We start from the raw sequence: 22,282 nt of genomic DNA, 5'->3' as shown, positions 1-22,282 counted from the left end.
GGATGCGACCGAAGTTCACCGCGTTGCTGCTAATATAGTGCGAAGTGAAAACGCTGCACTGCAAGCACGCCTTGACGAATTTGAGGACCGGTCCCGCCGTGAAAACTTAATTATATATGGTTTGAAAGACAATCCTTCAGAAAGCTGGGTCCACACTGAAGAAGCTGTACGAGCCATTCTTGCAGATCATCTATCTTTAGAACTTCCTGCAGATGCAATTTCACGAGCGCATAGACTTGGCTCCTTTGTTACTGACCGAAATCGTCCTATAGTGAAGTTTGCTTCGTTTAAAACACGAGAGAATGTTTTAGCACACAGGTCTAAACTTAGAAATACGGGAGTCGCTCTACAAGAGGACTTCTATAAAACAACGAGGCAGATACGCAAAAAGCTGATAGATTTCGCCAAAGCTACCACACAGCCGTACAACCTAAGATATAATCGATTATATAATAAAAAATGCTACGTCTACTGCAAGGAAACTGATAACGTCTATGAAATAGATTCCCCTAGCGCATTTGCATCTGGTATCCACGCATCTTCTTCAGATTCGCAACACGTTGCTGGTTTTCCTCCGGCACATGCCTCCGATAATGCTTCTACTTCCAATGTGTCACACCCTCATAGTGCTCCGACTTAGGAATCACCGGCCGTTCAGACGAAGCGCATCGGCGACTATTCATTCCTTCTTGCGAACATCAGAAGTATATTAAAGAATCGTGATACCTTGTCATGTTTAATGGACACGTGCGTAGCCGATATCGTTTTAACCGAGACTTGGTTGTCAAGTGAAGTCATGAATTGTGAACTCGTTTCTTGTGAAAAGAAATATACAGTGTACAGACACGACCGAAGGGACCGATCAGGGGGCGGTGTTTTGATTGCCCTTTCTGAAGATAAATTCTTACGTTGTCCCGATCCAATCAGAGCTTGAATTCCTATGTACATGCGTTACCTTAAACCATCAAGATGTCATTGTTTGTGCATGTTATCGGCCTCTGCTTTCTGCCACCACGTTCTGTGATGAACTCCATGATAGTCTGAACAAAGTTGTGTCTCGATACCCGAAAGCGCCAATATTTCTTATGGGTGACTTCAATTTTCCAGGTATCCAGTGGACCGATTGTAACCCCATTGTAACTACTAATTCATCCGAGTGTACAGCTTTCATTGACCTCTGCTCTACATTTAATCTTTCCCAGCTTGTACAAGAACCAACTCGCGTTACCCCTTCGTGTGCAAATGTACTCGACCTTGTACTCACCAACTATCCCGATTCAGTCTCTTCCCTAACGCTACTGCCAGGTCTGAGTGATCACCTTACAATCCATTTTACTACGCCATCGCGCTCGCGCCGCACATCGAAACATTCGAAAATAATCCGCGATTACGGGAGAGCAGACTTTCAAACCATTCATACTGCTTTGGAAAAAATTGGTTGACGAGTTCTTGCCCCAGTTCTGGGAACGCACAGTGCAAGAGAACTGGCGGTTATTTCAAATGCAAGTCAAAGCACTCATCGATAAATATATTCCGCTACGAAGAATATCTAGCAAGAGGCGTTCGCCGTGGTTCAACTTATCGTTAAAACGCTTACTAAACAGGAAAAAGCGCATGTTCCGCCGCTGCAAGAAAGTTATTACTGACAGATCAAGGTTGGCTTATCAATCTACCGCTGCAGAATATAAACGTGCTCTCATCGGTGCTAAACACAATTATTTTCATTCAACCCTTCCCTTTTTACTTACTTCAAATCCACGCAAATTTTGGAACGTTATCGGCATGCGCGAATCCGAAGAAGTTCGCTTGAAGAACGATCGAGGATTCTTTGTATCAAATAAACAGTGCTGTATCTTACTCAATGACACATTTTCATCTTTTTCACATGTCGCACCTATAACCGTTACTACTATTTCCGCACCTGACTTCTTTCAAATGGACCCTATCCTTATCGATTGGGTAGGCATTTGTAAACTCATTCAAGTTGCTAAACTCTCATCGTCAGCTGGCACCGATGGTATTAACTACAAGTTTCTGAAAAACACCCAGACTTATTCATCCATTATACTGTCGTATGTCTTTTCTCAGTCATTGCAGAGCGCCACGTTGCCGGACGACTGGAAGGTGGGAAAGGTGGTTCCGGTGCTTAAATCTGGTGATGTTCATAGCCCCCACAACTACAGGCCTATCTCATTAACATCAATTCCATGCAAACTTTTTGAACATATAATATATTCTAACCTAATGTCACATCTAGAATCAAACTGTTTCTTCACAGCTAACCAGCATGGTTTACGCAAATACCACTCCTGTGAAACTAAACTGGTCGCGTTTACTAATGACTTGTTTTCCATTTTGGACTGTTCATCACTTGTGGATTGCATTTTTTTAGATTTCGCCAAAGCATTTGATACTGTATCTCATCAACTACTACTTCTGAAGCTTAGTAAACTGAACCTAGATACTAATCTGATGAAGTGGATCGAGTGTTTTTTGCGGGACCGTACCCAGTAAGTTTCAATTAATGACTGACACACCTGCATGCCCCGTAACTTCCGGAGTTCCGCAAGGCTCCGTACTAGGTCCTCTGCTTTTTCTAATTTATATTAACGACCTTCCTGATTCCATTGACTCACAAATTAGACTATGCTGATGATTGCGTAATATATAGACAAATATCTAAACCTTCTGATGCAGCCATTCTTCAATCTGATCTGGATAACATCTCCCCTTGGTGTCACACCTGGTCTATGAAACTAAATATTGGTAAGTGCAAAGCAATGGGAATAACGCGCACGCCTAACCAGTCTTCATGCACCTACTTCCTTAATAACTCTTCTTTAACTTCAGTCTCTGATTATAAGTATCTTGGCGTATACATTACTGCCAACCTATCATGGAAAAAGCACGTTGAACATATCACTAATAATGCTAACCGCACACTTGGTTTCCTTCGCCGTAATTTTTCCCTGGCTCCTGTGTCCTTAAAACTACTTCTATATAATACTGATGTGCGCCCGAAACTAGAATATGTTTCTTCGGTTTGGGATCCTCACACCAAATCACTCATACAAGCCCTCGAATCCATCCAAAATCGTTCTGTTCGTTTTATACTCTCTAACTATTCTTGTTCAGCCAGTGTAACGCTAATGAAGAAAACATTAGATCTTCCTGACCTTTCCTTACGCCGTCGTATTTCTCGATTATGCCTCTTTCACAAAATATATTTCACCTCTGACACTCTTAAGCAATCACTCTTTACAACTACTTTTCATCCCGCATGGACCACCGGTTCAATGTTGGCGAGCCAAGCTGCAGGACTAATCTTTATTTTGATTCGTTTGTTCCGAAGACAAGCACGGACTGAAACCACCTTCCTGCCTCCGTCGTGTCCATCGCAGTACCCGAAGTCTTCAAGTCTGCTGTATACGATCACCTTCATTAAGCTTCCTGCTAAAAATGTATTCGTGTATAGCCATTTGCAATTTTGTACGCCCACTCCTCTCTGTAACGCCGAACGGCCCTGAGAGTAAATAAATGAAATGAAATGAAATCGGGATTCGAACCACGGACCTCTTGCACGCGAGGCGGGTGTTCTACCTCTACGCCACCGCTGCGCCCGTGTTTTGTGTAAAAGTGGAAAAGTTGGCTCTGTCTTGTTTAATAGACAGGCTCCAGACGAAGGAACTTTTCTATTGCCCGTCCTCTCGCATCACATCTTGAGTCACCCAAGAATGCGCTGTGAGAATTGAAGTCTACCATTACTATATAGGGTGCGGGAAGCTGGTCCATAAACATTTCAAGTTCTGCACTGTCAAAACGTTCATAAGGTGGTATATATATGGAGCAAATAGTTGAAAGTTGGTTGAACAATATAGCCCGAACAACCACTGCTTCAAAGAAACTCTGGAATCATACATGCTGGCATGCTACCGACTTTTGGGCTGTGATTGCCACAGCACCTGAAGAATTACCATTATTTGTATCTTTACGGGATTGGGTGAGGGAACAAACGCGAGTTAATGATATCTTAGTTGAAATCAAGAAAAAGAAATGGGCAGGACACGTAATGAGGAGGGAAGATAACCGATGGTCATTAAGAGTTACGGAATGGATCCCAAGGGAAGGAAAGCGTAGCAGAGGGCGGCAGAAAGTTAGGTGGGCGGATGAGATTAAGAAGTTTGCAGGGACAACATGGCCACAATTAGTACATGACCGGGGTAGTTGGAGAAGTATGGGAGAGGCCTTTGCCCTGCAGTGGGCATAACCAGGCTGATTATGATATCTTTACGGAAATTATGTGCTGTATTAAGAAGTTCTTGTGTGTAGACTTTAAATGTGTTTCTTGAACACAGAACAGTCGTGGCTGATATTCCTCTAGTAGATCTTTGACATCTAGATTCTTAAGTAGGACCCTGGCATTCCACTGAATTATTTGTGTAGCCATATCGATGAAGATTTTTGTTGTCTGTCCAAGAGCACGTGGTAAATATAGTATGTATACAAGGACGGTGAGTGTTTTGGTTACCGCTCCCTTCCTTAGAGCAGTTACAGGTATTTGACCTCTTCTAGCCTGCTCGTGAGAGCGTTGACCTTCCGGTGTTGATGACGCTGGGGATTTTTCATCGAGCTCCATAACCTTCTGAGGCGCTGGAGGATCGTGAACCAGGCACTGAAACTTGCGTCCCAGGCTGTGGAGTTCGGTTTAGCTGTGGGACCTGCGGAACCGAAGTCTGCAGGCCCACCTGCGATGATGATGGAGCAGCATTTTCTGCTGCCACCAGGGCGGGCAGGCGGAGTGATTGTCGGACCACTATCAGTGACCGTGGTGGACTAGAGGCATTTGTGACGCTGACTCGCGCTGCGCCACTTCGGAAAAGCTTGTGTGATCTTAGTACGAAAGACGTTTCCTTGCTTCGTGAAATGTTATATTTTCTTTGACTTTTAGTGCAATGATTTTTTTTCTTCCTTCCATTTAGAGCAGGTCCTGGAGTAAGCTGGATGCCTTCCATCACAGTTCACGCAATGTGGAGATAAGTCACAAGTGTCTGATGGATGATCATTCGAGCAACATTTCGCGCAAGTCTGCCTTCCTCGGCATGTCTGAGATGCATGTCCATACCTCTGGCACTTAAAGCGCCGTCGAGGATTTGGGATGTGCTGCCTAACACGTACTTTGATATAGCCTGCATCCAATGTGCTAGGCAGCACACTAGTACCAAAGGTTAGTACAATGTGCTTTGTTAGAAATTGTTCATTATGCGTGCGGAATAGGATTCTTTCTACCTTGATAACATTTTGGTCCTGAAAACCTTCAAGCAGCTCTTCGTTACTAAGGTCCAAGAAGTTGTTTCAGAGATTACTGCACGGCTCGTGTTCATGGTCCGATGAGCCGACACAGTGACTGCTACATCACCAATGCATTTCAAGTCAATTTTCTTATGTTGAGTTCTATCCTTCAATTCAAGGAGCAGGTCTCCATTGTAGGTCTTTGTGGCTTTGTAGCCAGGTCCTATCCTGTTTGAGAGGCATTTCGCCACCAAGAAGGGCGAGAATTTACGTACGCTCGTGTTGCCTTCACAGTGGATTGCTTGGTACTTAGGGAAATTTTCTTTATTGTGCTTCAGAAAGAATTGAAAGGTTGCATCGGTGCGCTCTCGTTTTAGAGGGCGATCACGGGAAAGCGGTTTACTAGAAGCCATATTATAGGGGTCTTGAGTTCGGTAGCCGCGCCAACCACCCACCAAGGAGGCTGACATGGGGAGGAAGCAAATCTTACGAGGAAGACAAGCCCTCGCCAGTTGTGCGGTGCTACTCTAACGCAATCTGGAGTACCCAAGGTTGGCCACCCACACAAGGTTAACCCTTGCTGTCAGGGATGTCAATAGAACAGAGGAGAAGACAGAAAATAGTGGAAGGCAGATAGAAAGACGCACATCGGAGAGGGGAACAGGAAAAGGCAACTACCGATTTCCCCCGGGTGGGTCACTCCGGGGGTGCCGTCTACGTGAAGCGGAGGCGAAAGGTGTGTTGCCTCTGCCGAGGTGCGGTAAAGGTCCAAAACACCCGGCATCGGCTCAACCCCCAGGATCCCCTTTTCCCCGGACACGGCTAAGCCGGGCACGGTTAGACACTGGAGGCTCCAACCCTCGTGTGCTCGGGTACGTGGCGTCGCAACACAGCAAACGCCTGCTGACGCAGACGCCCCTGCGGGGTTGCCTCTAATTTACCGGAAATTATTGTGGAAATGAAGCTAGCGAGTTCTCAAGATATCCGTGTTCAGAGGCAAATCCAGAGGCTGATGTCAATTTTGGGAATTCATGTACAAAATGTGCAACGATTAATACATACATATGTTACATAGTTTCCTCATGGTCTGGTCGGTGGTTAGAGTACCTACGCTAGCATGCCATTTGCCAGCTTCCTGGTCCCCCCCAACTCGGGGCATCATAAAGTGCATCGCAAACTACCACGAGACCATTCAGTTGTCTGTTCGAATGACCAACAAATTCATGGCTATTTTTCTTAAGTTTCAACAATTCTTTAAAAGAACTACTTTGCTGTCGCGTGGAATTTCACGTAATGCCGAGTTGTTCGTAAGCAAACATTATGGTGTAAAAATCATTTACAACAACAGCATCAATATTTTAAATAAGCAAGATTTTATGTAACACCCATCAATGCATTTCAATCACTTTGTACTCGGTGTATCGTCATTTATGTTTTCGCTTTGCTTGTATTTTTTCATCTCGTAAGAACATGCGTTCCCCACTCCCCTTCTCAGCGCGATTTTATTTTCCCCTGCAAAGTGGCAATCCTAGAATAGCACCGTGCTCTTGAAATTTTCAGCGTGCCTGATATAAGTGGCTACAACACTACACAGCGAATGCAGTAGCAGCCCTCTTCACATTTATGAGTGCGCAAGCGTTAGAATATGGAGCAACAGCGCAGACGCCGGGAAGTTTGAAACAGAATACAATGCACTGGTTCACCGGTCCCGTCGTCAAAACTGTTTCACCACAACGAACATAATTGAACTAGGACAAGATAGGTGCGACCTTCCAATTGATTTTATTGCAGGAAGCATACACCGAGGCAAACTTGATGCATGCATACAGAAAACGGCAGCCATATAAACTCTGGTTTTTATATCTTGTTAGAACGGCCATATCCAAAACCTTCTGCCCATTTTGATAGAGATATTTAGGGAATGCTCACACATTGTGCGCCTTGATCAATTGAAATGCCTACATTACTCGCCTAACTGGTCGCGCATTTCCCCGAGCATTCTTGTAACCGAAAAGTGCAGTGCACATGCGCAACAGTGGATGGCCACATGTGATGCAGGACAGTTTTTAGAGCACCTTATCGTTCCCTTCATCAGTTATTCTATCAACCAGTTTAGGTTGCAGACCTTACCGTGACGGATGGCTATTACATAAACTATGCCGACGTGCAGGTGAGATAGGGTACGGTGTGCCGCTTCTCGCATGGTTGTTTCACCTTCACAGTGTAGGCATGCAGCGCAAACAGCTCACTGGGTGTACGATGGGTACATATTACCGACTTGCTAATTTCATTAGATTGTGGGCAACCTTGTGCGTGCACGACACCTCTGTATTTTTTGTTCGCTGCCTTGATTTGTGGATCTTTTGCGCGATCCGTTCAGTTTCATCCAGTCAGGTGCTGAGATATGAGACTCGAAACCATGTTTCACTGTTTGTTCGCACAACTTGTGCAGTGCACATTCTAGATACTGTTGCTCTTATTGTTTTTTAATGGGCAAAGTGAAACGGGCGTAGCTCCTATTGAGCACTAGGACACTACGTCCAGCATGCATGTTGACCTTCGAAAGCAATGGTAGTAACTGAATATCTATAAACTGCAGCCCGTTATGGTTAAGTTGTTCAAAGGTAATTACAAGGCTCTTCGTATGTTGTCTGAAGGAAGATAAATGCATTACACTGCAAGATATGCTGCACCGCGAAATGAGTTTTGCGGATTCTCGGCAAATGGCATGACCAGGTTGACGTAGGAATATTGGAGGCACTTCACATTAAGAAAAGGGCGGTACAATGTGTCGGCGTTCCTTTGATATCACTTATCCCAATGAGCGCAAGTTTTTACACACAGTCGGGTCAAAAAGAGTAAAAACCAAAGCTTGCATGGTTTTGTGCGCGTGCATGTGTACTGAGTTTGCTTCGGTGCAGGTTTCCTGCAGTAAAATCAGTTGGAGGTTCCCACCTGACCTATCCTAGTCTTGTGCGATTTGCAGTATTCTTGGGCTTGAATTGTAGTACAACTAGCAGAGCAGCGCATATATTAAGGTGTTCCGAGTGGACATTTCTGCATAACGCGAGTGGAGAAGACTTCATTGTGGAGGACGAAATAAGAGAGAAGGCCGAGGTGTTAACCAGAAATGCATCTGGGATGAGAGAGAGGGTATAGAAATATAAAATAGAGGGAACAGAGGGGGAGGAAAACGGCGGCGAGAAAAGTCCGCACGCACACGAAGGGCCTGAATGAGTCAAATGCGTTCACATGCGCCAGTCGTCCTCAAGTGCATTCACAGATTTGCGGGCCGACGAGCGAAGGGTACGGTCTTTAAACAGCGCCTGCACAGACAACTCCGATCGTCCAGTCGTCGCAATGCAACAGGTAATGTTTGTATTTCCGGCTGAAATCGATGAGATTGGCACAATAAATGTGCGATGTTCTCTGCGACGCCAAAGCCGGCGCATGCAGCCCTGTCTGTTAGTCAATCAAAGTAGCGTACTCCTTCATGCAAGCCACTCCCAGCCACTGGCGGTAAAGAAGCGATGCCTCACGTTGGTAAAGGCCGGGTGGAGGTCGGAGTTGGAGCGAATGGTTCAGTTTGTGCAACCTGGTGAACATTATATCTGGGGTGTTCCACTCCGCTGAAGAGCCCGCGCACCATGCGACGAAGCTGCCTTGCAGTATCTGTTCTGGAAAGAGGAATGCGAACGTTGTGTTGACCTTAGTGCGACTCTCGGGCAGCTTTCTCTGCTTCATTTCCACTGATTCCTCAGTGGCCTTGTAGCCGCTGGAAAATAATTTCGTGGCCTTTCTGTGGGACATCGTGGTGTAGTTTGACAATTTCGTATGTTAGCTGTTCGTCGGACAATTGACTGCATGCAGTGTAAAGCCAGTATCGAGTGAAGAAACACGGCCCAAGTAGTGGAACTCTGAGTAAATTGAAGCGTACAGCTCAGGAGTGTGCCGGGCTATTCTTGTTCGTGCATGATAAATTGTCTCACGTTTCCATCAATTATATATTTAATGAATATACGTATATATAATTGAACAGGTAATATTTTAACAAGACGTCGTTTCATACTGAAGAACACAACTGGAACGCCAATACACTTCTCCGCAAAGTTCGGGAATTTATATGTAGAAACTGCTGTCGTCCTGAGAATTCGTTCCAAGAAATACTGGCGAGGACTATGCGGCTACGCCTGGTGGACGTTTTCGAGCCTGGCGCGCCATATGGGCACGGCGAAGAGTGGTTGGGACGCGCTGCGGATCACTGCGGAACTCGCCGAGGGACCCCAGGCGGAAAGTGCCGTGGTGGTCTACAGGAGCTCGGCCGCGACGTGTGGACCTTCAGGCCGGTTCGTTGCGCCCATCGGCGGGCTCAAGGCGTGAACAAAAGGAAGGTGTAGAGCGTTCTTCTGAAACCCGGTGCACGTGTTTCATGAGTTGTCCCTCACGTGGTTCCTCTTTGACCAGAGGTGCTATTTAGGGACCGTGTATTCAGCGTAGACAAACGAAAAACAATCCGCCTTGTGAAGTTGACTGCTAGAAATTGTAAATTGCGATATGGGTCAAAATTAGCTAAAAAGGTAATTAGTGAATTCTTGTTAATCAGTATATTTTTCATATCAATTTTTTGTGCAAGTAGTGTCCGCCGCTTCGAGTAGACCGGCTCTTCACCAATAATTGAGCTGACTGCCACAGGCAACCTTTAACTGCAGCAGAACTGTCCTTTTCGATTGTGCGCGCTAAATATTTCACTATGAAGCTTTAAGAAATCTTGAAAGTGTTCGCTGAAACACCCTGGATATGTATATATTCATTAAACGTGGAATGTTTACTTTTAGACTCTGTAATTTACCAGAAATTATTGTTGAAACGAAGCTAGCGAGTTCTCAAGATATCCCTAATCAGAGGCAAATCGCTTGAGAGACTGACGTCAGTTTTGGGCATTGATGTCCAAAATGTGCAACGATTAATACACACATATTTTACATAGTTTCCTCATGGTCCGGTTGCTGGTTCGACCCCTAGGCTAGTATGCCATTTGCCAGCTTCCTGGTCCTCCCTAACTCTGGGCATTATAAGGTGCATCGCAAGCTATCTCGAGGCCATTAAGTTATCTGTACGAATGACTAACAAATTCATTGCTATTTTTCTAAAGTTTCCCCAATTCCTTCAAAAAAATTCAGTTTTGTTGTCGCGTGGACTTGCACGTATTGCTGAGCTGTTCGTAAGCCAGTATTATGGTGTAGAAATCATTTGCAAAAACAGATTTTAAGTCAGCAAGATTTTGTGTGACACTCATCAATGCATTTCGATTGTACAACCTTTGTGCTCGGTATATCGCCGTTTATGTTTTCATTCTTGTATTTTTCCATATCATAAGAAAATACCTTCCCTACTCCCCATTCTCGGCGCGATAGAGCACCGTGCTCATGAAATTTTCAGTATGCCGGATTTAAGTGGGTAAAGCACTATATAGCAAATGCCGTAGCAGCCCTCTCTCCATTTATGAGTGCACAAGCCTTAGAATTACGGAGAAAGAGCTCAGACGGGACGTCTGAAACAGAATACAATGCGCTGTTTCACCTGTCAGGTCTTCACCACTGTTCCAGCACAACGAACATAATCGAACTAGGAGATGATAGGTGCCACCTTCCAATTTATTTTATTGCAGGAAGCCTACACCGAGGCATACCTGATGCATGCACACAGAAAAGGGCAACCATATAAACTATGGGTTTTATATCTTGTTCAGACGGCCATATCCAAGAACTTCTGCTCATTTTGATAGAGATACTTACGGAATGCCGACAGATTGTGCGCCTTGTTTGATAAATTGAAGTGCCTACATCAATTATTGGCCTAACTGGTCGCGCATTTCCCCGAGCATCCCTGTACCCGAAAACAACAGTGCACATGCGCAAGAGTGGATGGTCACATGTGACGCAGGCCAGTTTTTTAGAGCACCATAATGTTCCCTTAATCGGTCATTATTATGTCAAGCAGTTTAGCCTGTGGAGATCTGCTTCAATGTCAATAGCAAGCTATAATTATTCATTTCGAAAGCGTTAAGCAGTGACTGTCTCTAAGCTTATCAATGCGTTTACGTTCCACGAACACAATTAAGTTTTCTTTCTCCCTCTCATTAACAGCTATGGAATGAAACTGTACACTTTTATAAGTATAAGGACGCAAACATACTGCAATTTGTCCTGAGCATTTGTCGGCATCATATATTGTGCATGTTTGCATCACGTTCTGGTGTTGCAAGCGCAGTGATCAAAGCATATTTTTGTATTGCAACAAACGATCTTATCTAACTTTGTTTTCAAATCTACAATGTGGCCTTGCAGTAACGACCACATGATTAAGCAAAAAAAAAGCTGCAGATTCAGTGGAGATGTTGGAATCTATGCGAAGTGAAGTTTTTTGTTAAGAGATCAATTAAATGCTAATAAAGTAACTGCAATATATACAATTTGTCCTCTTTTCTACAATCCAACATGTCATCATTTACAAGGTTTGCTTATGCATCGCATAGGTCACAACCTTAATGTCATGCAATGTTTACGCAATACACTGTTCACAAACCATACGGAAATGCAAATTGCAGTTAATGTAGATGTAGACTGCAAGACAACACAGTGACATTGGTTGCGCAAGGAATGGTGCGAGGTGTATGCAGATGAATGAATGACATGTGCTTATGTACTTATTATATACCTCGCAGGGTGCAAGGTTGGCGTATGTGGTTAGGGGGAATAAAAAAGTAGTTACGAAAGGAAGAAGGGTACAACACTAAGAAAAAAAACAACTAAAAAAGCAGCACCAACACAGTGCACCAACTAGCCCAACGTGTTTTACTGGCACAACATTATACAATACATAACAAACAATAACAAAAAATTACTGCCCATGAACGCTGTACAGATGGTAAACCAGCGAAGCTGAAATGTGCGGCCCCAGCACTGGGTTAATTCCGACGGTTTATTCAAGTCGTCTATTATTGGTTATGTCTGTTTCTTAGCAAGGTTACGCATACGTTTGGCTTGGGTTTATTGCATTGTTTATTTGGAATGCCACACACCGTGCTTCGCAAGATCACTATCATGGAAAGTGCAATGAGTGGTTCATTGTGTTAATCAAGCGGGTCCATCAAAGTCTTTTTGAACTATGTTACGCATTTGTGTTTTGTAATGCGTTAATCATACTTTTTATGACTCGGTTATGCACTGTAATTACCAACTGACACACCGGGGCTGCCCATCTCATTTAATTAAATACAAGGACACATTTGCGAACCTATCGGGAAATCGGAGAGACTGAAGCTCTGCTGCGAGAGAGAAACGACATCACTATAGGTGTAGAAAATAGCCCACCACACCTTTGCTGCGAGATAATTATGACATCATGATCTTGTCGTAACCCTGTCCTACTCTGTCTCTTCCTTGCAATATTGCATAGTTAAAAGTATATGTTTAAATGCATAAGCATTTCTATGTCTACCCAACAAGACATTTCTGCGTCCATCATGTAAGACAAATAATGGCTCACACCCCCCTAAGCAATGGCTCGTACCCCTACACTAGGGTTGTTGTGATCGGACCACAAGTGTTTCGCCCAGGCACATACAGCTTCACTGTAGAAAGAATGAACACCTTTCTCCTAGAGGCCAAGACAATCATGAGGTGTATTAATAAATGAAAGTCTATTGAACATGCCGAATAAATGTTGGTCGACAAGCAGTAAATCGAATTTACACAAAGAGCAGAAGCAAAATCTGATGTGTGTCCATACAGATCCCAACAGGAAACGCATCCATCTCTGAAAGTAACAGAGGCCACTCTGACACAAGGTTCTCGCAGTGTTTGCATCTACAGCTTCCATAACTTGTCTAGGTAGCCGATCTCCACAGAATGCTAGCTTCTACAATGCACTCGACATCTGAGCATGCATTACACAGGAAGAAGCTAGCATTCTGTACAGATCGGCTGCCTAAAGAAGTTGTGGAAGCTGTAGATCTAAAAATGCTGGGAGAATCTTGTCAGCATGGCCTCCGTTAGAAATGGATGCATTTTCTGTCAGGAAACATTAATTTTTGCTTCTCCATTTTGTGTGCGTTCGGCTTATTGCTTGTCAGCCAGCATTTACTCGGTGTGTTCATTAAACTTTTTGTGGTTAGATCATCTCGGCTATCTTGTTCGTCATATGTGTTCTCTGGTGGCGTTTGCAGCCAGGCTATTTTTTATTTTTTCAGACTGCAACAAGTTACTTTAATGGCCCTTGTGATGCTTCTGTACACCTTACAAAATCTTTTATTTGGCCTATATAGCAAGAATGTGTAATTTAAATCAGTAAGAACAAGGTAAGCTAACTTCTAATTAAAATGTTTATTGTGAAATGCAGTGATTTATAAAGGATACCAGAATGTAGTACAGCAATAAAACCTGCTAGAAACTAGTACTTTTTGAAACCAAACAAAAATGGGAAAGGGAGAAAATACACGTAAGTATACAAATCCAGGGAACAAATTGTGTCAGCAAGTGCGCATGTGGCTACCTTTCAAGAAACTTTTTTTTTTTTCTAATGGCGTAGAACTGGAAGAGTGCTTGCATAAGCAAGCTGTCAGGCTGTTTATTGGAATAAGAACAGTGTTTCTTGAGAGGTGCTGGCACGCAGGATTGGCAATTGTAATGATTTTTTTCCTGCACTTGGAATTCTGCATCTTCTTTCTATAACATTTGTATTTGTTTGGCTGCGTCAAGGACCAATTTTTATCTAGCCTTCAAAGATGACTTTCTAGTAATTTGTATAACTCGCCACATTTTTACAATGAACCTTAGTGGAAAGTTAGCCCTCATCCATCTAGTGTCATCCTGTTGATACTACTACATGCTGTGCACCCTTGCAACATTTGTGTGTGTGCGTGCGATTGCACCATACACACAAAATCAGGCCCATGGACCGAGGTATCACTTCTGTGTAGCCTCATGAATTCATTAACTATAGTGCAACAGAAATACAATGGCACGCTTCATAGTCATTGCCATAGTTTTATTACATGTATTCTACCGTCTTTTAGGCCCCTTTACAGCCCTGTCACATCCTCGTTCGTAATTTATAGGTTCACATTGAACACATTCACCTTGGCTTGGCGCTCTTTGGTCATACTTGGCCCTTGCGCCACATAACACTATATTCATCACTATCATCATCAAGAACGAAGTGAACACAGAGCGCTTCGTTCTTGTCTGTTGTCTCTTGCACTTTAGTCAACAATGAATACACTCCAACTCGTCCAGTTTTCAGTTCTTATGTCGGGCTTATAAGCACGCTTGTGTCCTGAAATATCAGCATGGTTATGTATCCTGTAATTTAATTCTTGGCTATGTGCTTTCTAGTCGCGTGTCAATCTCCCGATTTTCCTCACGATATCATGTGATACGCAAGCCCAGACAGTTTCTGGTGAATCCAGGCAGGTGTGCACGGTGTTGTGCAGGGTGTAATTTGCGCTACAAGTGCTGGTTTGATTACTTTCAGTTCAACTTTCTAGGTGTAGGATGACCTGGAATGGAACTCACTTATATGGGGTTTAATTTTATGTAGTGTCATACTACTGTTACACTGCTGTTGCCACATCAGTATACTATATGTGCCTGATGTTTGCTTGCATCTTCATGATTAGCAACCTCCTCTGTGTTTGGCAGTTGTATATATTCTCCTGGCCTAATTGTTTGCCCCCCCTATTGGCCCTATTTGACCCCCCTATGGGCCTGTTGTGTTACAAGTTCAGGTGCTCCCGAGGTCATTTCTGAAGGGAGGGGAAGTCATCTTTGCATCTCATATGCTAGCTGGCATAGTCTGTGGGCCAGGTTCTGAGCTCTGGAGGCAAAGAATTTGTGCTGCAGGCTGCAGCTCTACTCTGTTTAGGTGCTTGTTCATTTGCTATTTCTCATGGAGGTCTTCAAGCATGGTAAAGTCGGAAAGACCTGTTATTAACCGATGCCTGTATTCGATGAGTTGTCCTTTCTGTGCGCTGCTGGTAATTCATACGGTACAATACTTTCGACGCAAGCACAGCATCTGCGATTTTCCGTAGTATCCACTTGTCCAACCCATATTGATTTCAGGATTATTCTTTTCACCAGGTGTAGAATTTGCGTCCACGCGTGGCATAATTGTTTCACCCACGTGCTGGCTCTACCGTCATGGCCTTACACTAGCTGAGGATTTGTGTGTGTTGACTTGCGGATATATTTCTTCTGCTATGTGGAGCACAATGTGCAATCTGGGGTAGTTCTTGATTCTAGTCTGTCTTCCGACGTCAATGTAAGCTGACTTGTCGGAAAGCGAGAGGCCAGACTGGCCAAGAAAGTCTGCAGTGTCGTGCAGAGCTTGCGGTATTATTCTTGATTTCTGTATATTCCCATAGACTGTAGTACAGCATAGGCTGTAGTACTTGTATACCTGTGTTGATGGTCTGTCTTTCAAAAAGTTACTGTTTAACTCAAGTTCTCTACGAGAAATTTTTTTGCTCGTCGTTCCTCTGATTAGAGTAGCATGAGGTATTGAAGTTAAAAGCCTCTTCAATTTCTTCATTCTTTCATAAGCGGTATTACACAATGCCCTGCAATAAAGTTTCTGCTGCTTATGGCCCACTCATATCTGCCAGAATGGACAACTCTTGAAAAAGGTTTTCTTTGTGCTATGTGCCTGACGTAGTATGAGCATTCATGTCTTGACATTGATACATCTGTAGAACCAGCTTCCTGACAGTAATTGCTATAGCTGATTATGCTTATTTGTGCAGTGCTGTTGAACAAAACATGTTGATGCAATGAATGTTTACACACTCGAATTATCGCGATAGATGTAAGTTTTACAATTGTGCCCTTTGCGTTCGATTGGTGTTAGATTATGTTAGATTATTCGATTGGTGTTAGATTATCGTATTCCCATCTCCTGCGGGACACAATACGTGGGTCAAACCAGTAGGTGCCTAAATGACCGGCTGAGAGCAAAATAAAACAAAAACTGTCGCCTGATGGTTTTCTCGTCCTCCATGCACAAGCATGGTATTGCTGAGCGTTGTTTAAAAAACAAGGTTGTTGGTTAATATCACCAATTAATTGCCGATGCAAAGCATATCGACGCACTTTGTGGTTTGTACAATAGCGAGCCGTCGGTACGGTTGTCTCCTAAGGAATTAGATTTCCTTCTTCCGCGGTGACGATATGGTGTGGTAGTTTATCGCGGGTCATAAATATGGTTGGAGAGTGGGACTCATCGCGCATGCTTTAGTATTTCCACACCATCTATGCCTCCTATGGCGCATGTCATATATAGGTGGTGTGGTTTTGAGAATAAACGTAGTTATTGCTAGTAGCGCTGTGTGTGGTCTTTTTTATACGAACTTTCTTTTGTCCGTGTTCCGTTTCGCCCTGCATCAAAATCGTTCCTTATATACATAGCCTACTTACTTATAGGACTAAGAAATCAGTGCTTGCAGAATCGTGGTTTCTCGGATTGTCGCGGCCTTAAAGGGAATGGCAAATGGCCAGAATATATTGAGACGATGATGGAAATGATATGACCATGAGTTGTAGTGATAGCATACAGCACGCTGTTCGCGAGTCAAGTAGGAATTGCAATATTGAATTGGCAAAGAAAGTCCCAAGCACCCCTAAGTGGCGAGACCTGGCGTGAAATCTTCGTTCTTTATATGTATTCTATGAAATTACTGTACCTAAGTCAACTGTTATTGAGTACATCATAACTATTGCTTAAAATTGCAGTGGGTATATTATTGGACATTCGCACATTATTCTATGCTTCGAAAACCAAAACGCACGCGTGGCTACGGCAACACGCTGAACTCCGTATCACGAGTGAAAGCGTCGTTTCGTTTTCTGTAGAACTGGTTTTGCTTTCACTGGGTAAATGCCAAAGCAGTTGTACAGGAAACGACGAAAACGCACAGATATTGTCGTAGAAATAATTTAACGATTCGAAAAACATGAACGTCAAGAACACAGACTTGATAAACAAAATCGGACTTTGTTACAGCACGGCGACACTTGTCTGCCTCCCACTAATGCTGGCGTATGATCGCTATTGTGCGCACAAATCACTTTTCAGCATGCTTCCAGTGAACGAGTAGAGCATCACTGTAGATCCAAAAAGTGTGATAAAAATGTTGCATGGTGTATTCAGCGTTAGTAATTCATGATTAAACAATCTGACCGGTACGCTTTCGATTGCTCTAAAAAAATGGGTACTATGAAAATTGGTTGCCAGTCCCTTTAAGAAAGACACCTAGACCACTGCATCTCAGATTTATTTCCACGCAATCATGCTTGCTTCCACGTGCTGGGCGTTTCGAAAACGCGTTGAAGAGCTTGGACCCTACCCTGGACGACGGCCAGTCATTATCGCAGCTGTCAGCAGAGGCGTCAAAAATGCTTTAGCACAGGGCCTTAATTTCTGCCCAGGCAAAGCTGGCTCAGTCATTTAGAAAAATACCGCGAAACTTTCGGACGAAACTTGCTAGGGCGAGAATCTCACGACTGACCTACTTCAAAAGATAAACCGAATAATTTACCTCAAATTAGACGGAAAAGCCCTAGGCGATGTGTTAGGTGCTCAGATCTTTTGATTAAAGCCATACGGCGGAATATTGTCCCCCGTGTAATGAAAAATCCTGCGATGATTTTGTGTCACGTTTCTTCACAAATCCGTAATCATTAAAGAGTGACGTGCGATCGGATGACTATTAGACCAGCTAACAAGGACGGTGCAATGTTATAATAAACAAAATCGTTTCTATTGCAGAAGTTAAAAGGCAGCCAGCAGATCAACTTGTGATAAAAGCTGGTTCACTATGAAACGCTGCAGATATAACTGCAGAAACAAAGAACAGCGTACGTCGTGCTGTTTTCTCTTTAATATATAGGATAATTCTTAAGCTTCGAAGACATATAAAAAATAGTCTTGTAGATAACAATTCTGGTCCTTGAGCTTGCTTATTTAGAGCCACGGGATTTAGTGGGGCAACGCTAAGATATTAGATAAAGAAATTTGACTTGAACACACCACTTGGACTGCGTCCTAATCCACTCTATTGGAATGACGGAGTCATATAAACATTGTATCGCACGTCCTTAATTTCATGGTGAACAAGGGTGCCGTCAGGGGAGCCGAAACATCTTTTGTATTCTTTCAAGTACAGAAAGAGCACACACACATCTGCATTATAGTTCAGCGCACCCAACGAACCAGAAGAGATCGGGAGTGGCCTCTTGTTGGCAGAACTATGCGTATGTGCACAACGGCACAAAGCCGGGCTGCTGACCTACAAGTGCACCAAAATCTCGGCATGTGGCTACGCGAGGTTGTTCGTAAACTCGTTGGAACGCCATCTGTCTCAGCCCCACAAGGCCCGACTGTGCTCCCAAGAAAACACGCCCCCATACCGTATGTGCCCGGTATGAGCGAGGGCTAAGCCCGAGTTCTACGCGGCTATGACGTCCAGGTAGCTCACGTGCCATCCCAAAAATAACCCCACCGGCTGGTAAACGTGAAAGGCAAGCTCGCGAAGACAAAGTTTCCTGGCGATTCCATGTGAAGACTTCGTGTGCGTATATCGGCAAGACAGGCAATTTCGAACAGCGGTTGAATCAGCATGTCAACGACGTGAAAAAAAAAGGCGTATCAAACGCCATGACAGAACAAGTAGGTGACTTTGGCCACAGGATTGATTGGGAAAACGCCAAGATATTAGAAACAGAAAGAAATTTGACTTCAGGAGACCACTTGGAATCCCTCCTAATCCAAACGATATAGCATCCTCAACCGTAATCACGGAACCTTCTTCCCTCATCTATACGCGCTGCTTACGTCATATTTTAAAGCCATATAAACATTGTATCGCATGTCCTTGGTTTCATTGTGAACAAGGCTCCCATCAGGGGAGCCGAAATGTCTTTCCGTGTATTCTTTCAGTGGTCTGTGTTCTTTTTACCCTTCATAATGCCTCCCGACCAGACGGGCTTTCGTCAAAACCTCGAATTCATTAACCTTCGCTAGGCCGACCAGTCATCACCTAGATTCGCCAGCACATTTCAGTGGCAAGCAGAGCTTCTGCATTCAAAAATAATCTTAACTTCAACCTTACCGGCAAGTCTCGAGGACTTACTCCCCTCTGGCTACGTCTCAAGAGGCCTGTGTGCTCAATTTGTTTTCAGCGTGGTTGCCAAGGCGGAAAAACTTTTACAAGCCAGGATCTTGAAATGCAGACAGTCCATTAGAAACCTAGAAAATGAAACTTTTTTCGCGCACCATCGCCTTGGGCACCGGGTCCCAGAGGAGTTTGCAAGTATTTAACAACACGCAAATTTCAAGGCCAGGCTACAATCCTGTCGTATGTAGGAGACTCGCGAAAGAAAACTTGTTAGACTGTCGTGACCCTTTGATGCCTTGCACAGAAACGTTGCCACGTCCACCATGCACAACCTCTTGTCGCACAAGCCTAACTCGGCAGAACTCACCGACCTGAGCCTGGGCTTGAACTTCAACTTCGGAACGTAGAAGGATGCAAAAAAGCTTGGTCTGTGCTGTAGAAAATGCTATCAGCCGAAGAGAACCTTCAAAGCGGGAGGAGGCATAAACCCGCACTTTAGGCTTTCACTCGCGGCTTCGTGGACACCCCTCGGTCTGCCCGCTTTGAACGGAGAAAAAGGCTATCGGACTTTCACTCAAACGAAAACCTGGTCATCCTCCCAGCAGACAAGGGCAACGCCACGGTGCTACTCAACAGGACTCACTACCATGACAGGATGTAGCCACTGCTTGTGGACGAGGCGACGTACAGTCGTCTGAAGAAAGATCCTACGCTCAAAGTATAGAAGGAGCTCCAGAAGCTTCTTACGGATGTGTTTCGTTTTCTAAACCTAAACCGTTTTCTAAAATCTAAACAGCTAGATCACATGACAGAGCTAACAAGTATGTAAAAATCCGCGGAAGGATGTACCGATGAGAACAATCAGGTGGAATCCAGACTAACCCATCTAGAGGACAGATCGCGAAGGGACAACATAATCTTGCACGGAATTCCCGATTCGAAAAAAACCTGGCAGGAAACAAGAAAATTAAATTCAATTTACGCTGTCTTTGAAAGGATTCCCTGTGAGTTATTTCAAAGCGTGCACCGCTTAGGTAACCTTCCACCTTCTAAGTGTCGCCCTATTGTCGCTTAGCTTACTAATTTCAAAATAAAAGAAAGTTGTGTCACTACGTAAGCAACTAAAGGATGAGAACACCACAGTCAGCGAAGACGTTTCAACATGGCAGTCTCGTAAAAAACTCACTGACTTTGGGAAAGCTCAGCGCGGTTCACCACACTTTAAGTTGCGTTACAGCTAACTGCTCATTAATAACATACGTTATATGTATTTTCCAGACTGCGATCAAGTTCTAGAGGTTAGTAAACGCATCGAACATGGCAGTCATGCCCATACTTCGGCTAGCACGTCTACATTGGAACGCATGAGGGGAGCTGGCTGCAAATCACATCTTCAGGTAGCAGTTATTTTTTCTAACGTTAGAAGTGCACTAAACAAGTATATTTTTTTTATCATCAGTTATTGACACGTGCAGCGCAAAGGGTGTCACCTCAATAGAAACATGGCCTCACGCGCATGTCCGTGGTCATTAAATTTTTGACGACGCAAACAGCTTTCACATATACCGTTGTGATCGGACAATGCGTAGGGGAGGCGGAGTTCGTATCGCTTCAAAGGACGTTCCTTCTGCATATATTCATATTAACATTGAATTCGAATTAGTCTGGACTATAGTAACCATAGGTTACGACAAGAATATTAGGTATATGCTATCGCTCTCCCTCCTCACCTACAACATTTATCGATCAACTGCATGACGTATTTAATATAGTTTCCACAAGATTTCAGTCACATCCTTTGTTTATACTAAGAGATTTCAACTTTCGAGTATTGTCTGGAACGCAAACTCACCTTATTCATTGCCGTCTTTGCCACAACCTCAAGAATTTCTTAACCTATGTTCAGTATTTTCTCTAATTCAACTAGTAACTGCGCCGATCAGGACATCCGATAACAGTACTAGCATCCTCGATCTACTACTAACGACTTGACCAGACTTCGCTACCGCTATAACCTGTACACTGGTAATCTGATCATTCATAACTTTCGTTTCACTTAGTACGCCCTGTTCTAATGCAAAAAAAAAACAAAAAAAACAAACAATACGGGACTACAGGAAAGCGAACTTTAACATGATTATTAGTGAACTGGTAGATTTCTTAGACACCTTTTTAAGCAATTTTGATACCCGTTCAGTGAAGTCGAACTGCGATATGTTTGTAGCTGAAGTTGAACGTCTAACAAGGAAATATATCCCTAGTCGCTTTATCACTTCAAACGCACATGCGCCATGGCACAATGCTTGTATCAAACGTCTATCTAACCGAAAGAAACGTCTGTATCGTGCCGTCGGATGTTTGCCTACTAATCACCGCCGCTGGGCTGCTTACACATCTGCACCGACCATCTACAAAGGTGCGCTCGAATCCGCTAAAGATAACTTTCTTACTAACGTTTTGCCGTCTGTATTAGAAACTAACTGAAAGAATGTTTGCGAGTCATTAAGGCAACATCCGGCAACCATACTTCCTTGATTGACTCAAGCTGTAACCAGATTAGTGAAAACCATTGTGCCACTGTTCTTACCAAATCTTTCATTAAAATTTTTCTCTGGATAGCAATAACGCATCACCTACTGTGAGCTCACAATTATTTACTGATGTCGCCAGTGATTGTTGATCCACTTGGCGTCGTACGACTGATTGAATCTCTTAAGAATGATTCTTCTGGTTATGATGGTAACAGCACAAAATAAAACTATATTAGTGCTTACAGTTCTATTATACTAAATAGCCTTTTCCATGTCACTGGATACGTCT

Source organism: Dermacentor andersoni, unplaced genomic scaffold (assembly GCF_023375885.2).
Source record: "Dermacentor andersoni unplaced genomic scaffold, qqDerAnde1_hic_scaffold ctg00000039.1, whole genome shotgun sequence".
Taxonomy (NCBI): domain Eukaryota; kingdom Metazoa; phylum Arthropoda; class Arachnida; order Ixodida; family Ixodidae; genus Dermacentor; species Dermacentor andersoni.
This window is presented reverse-complemented; position numbering follows the sequence as displayed.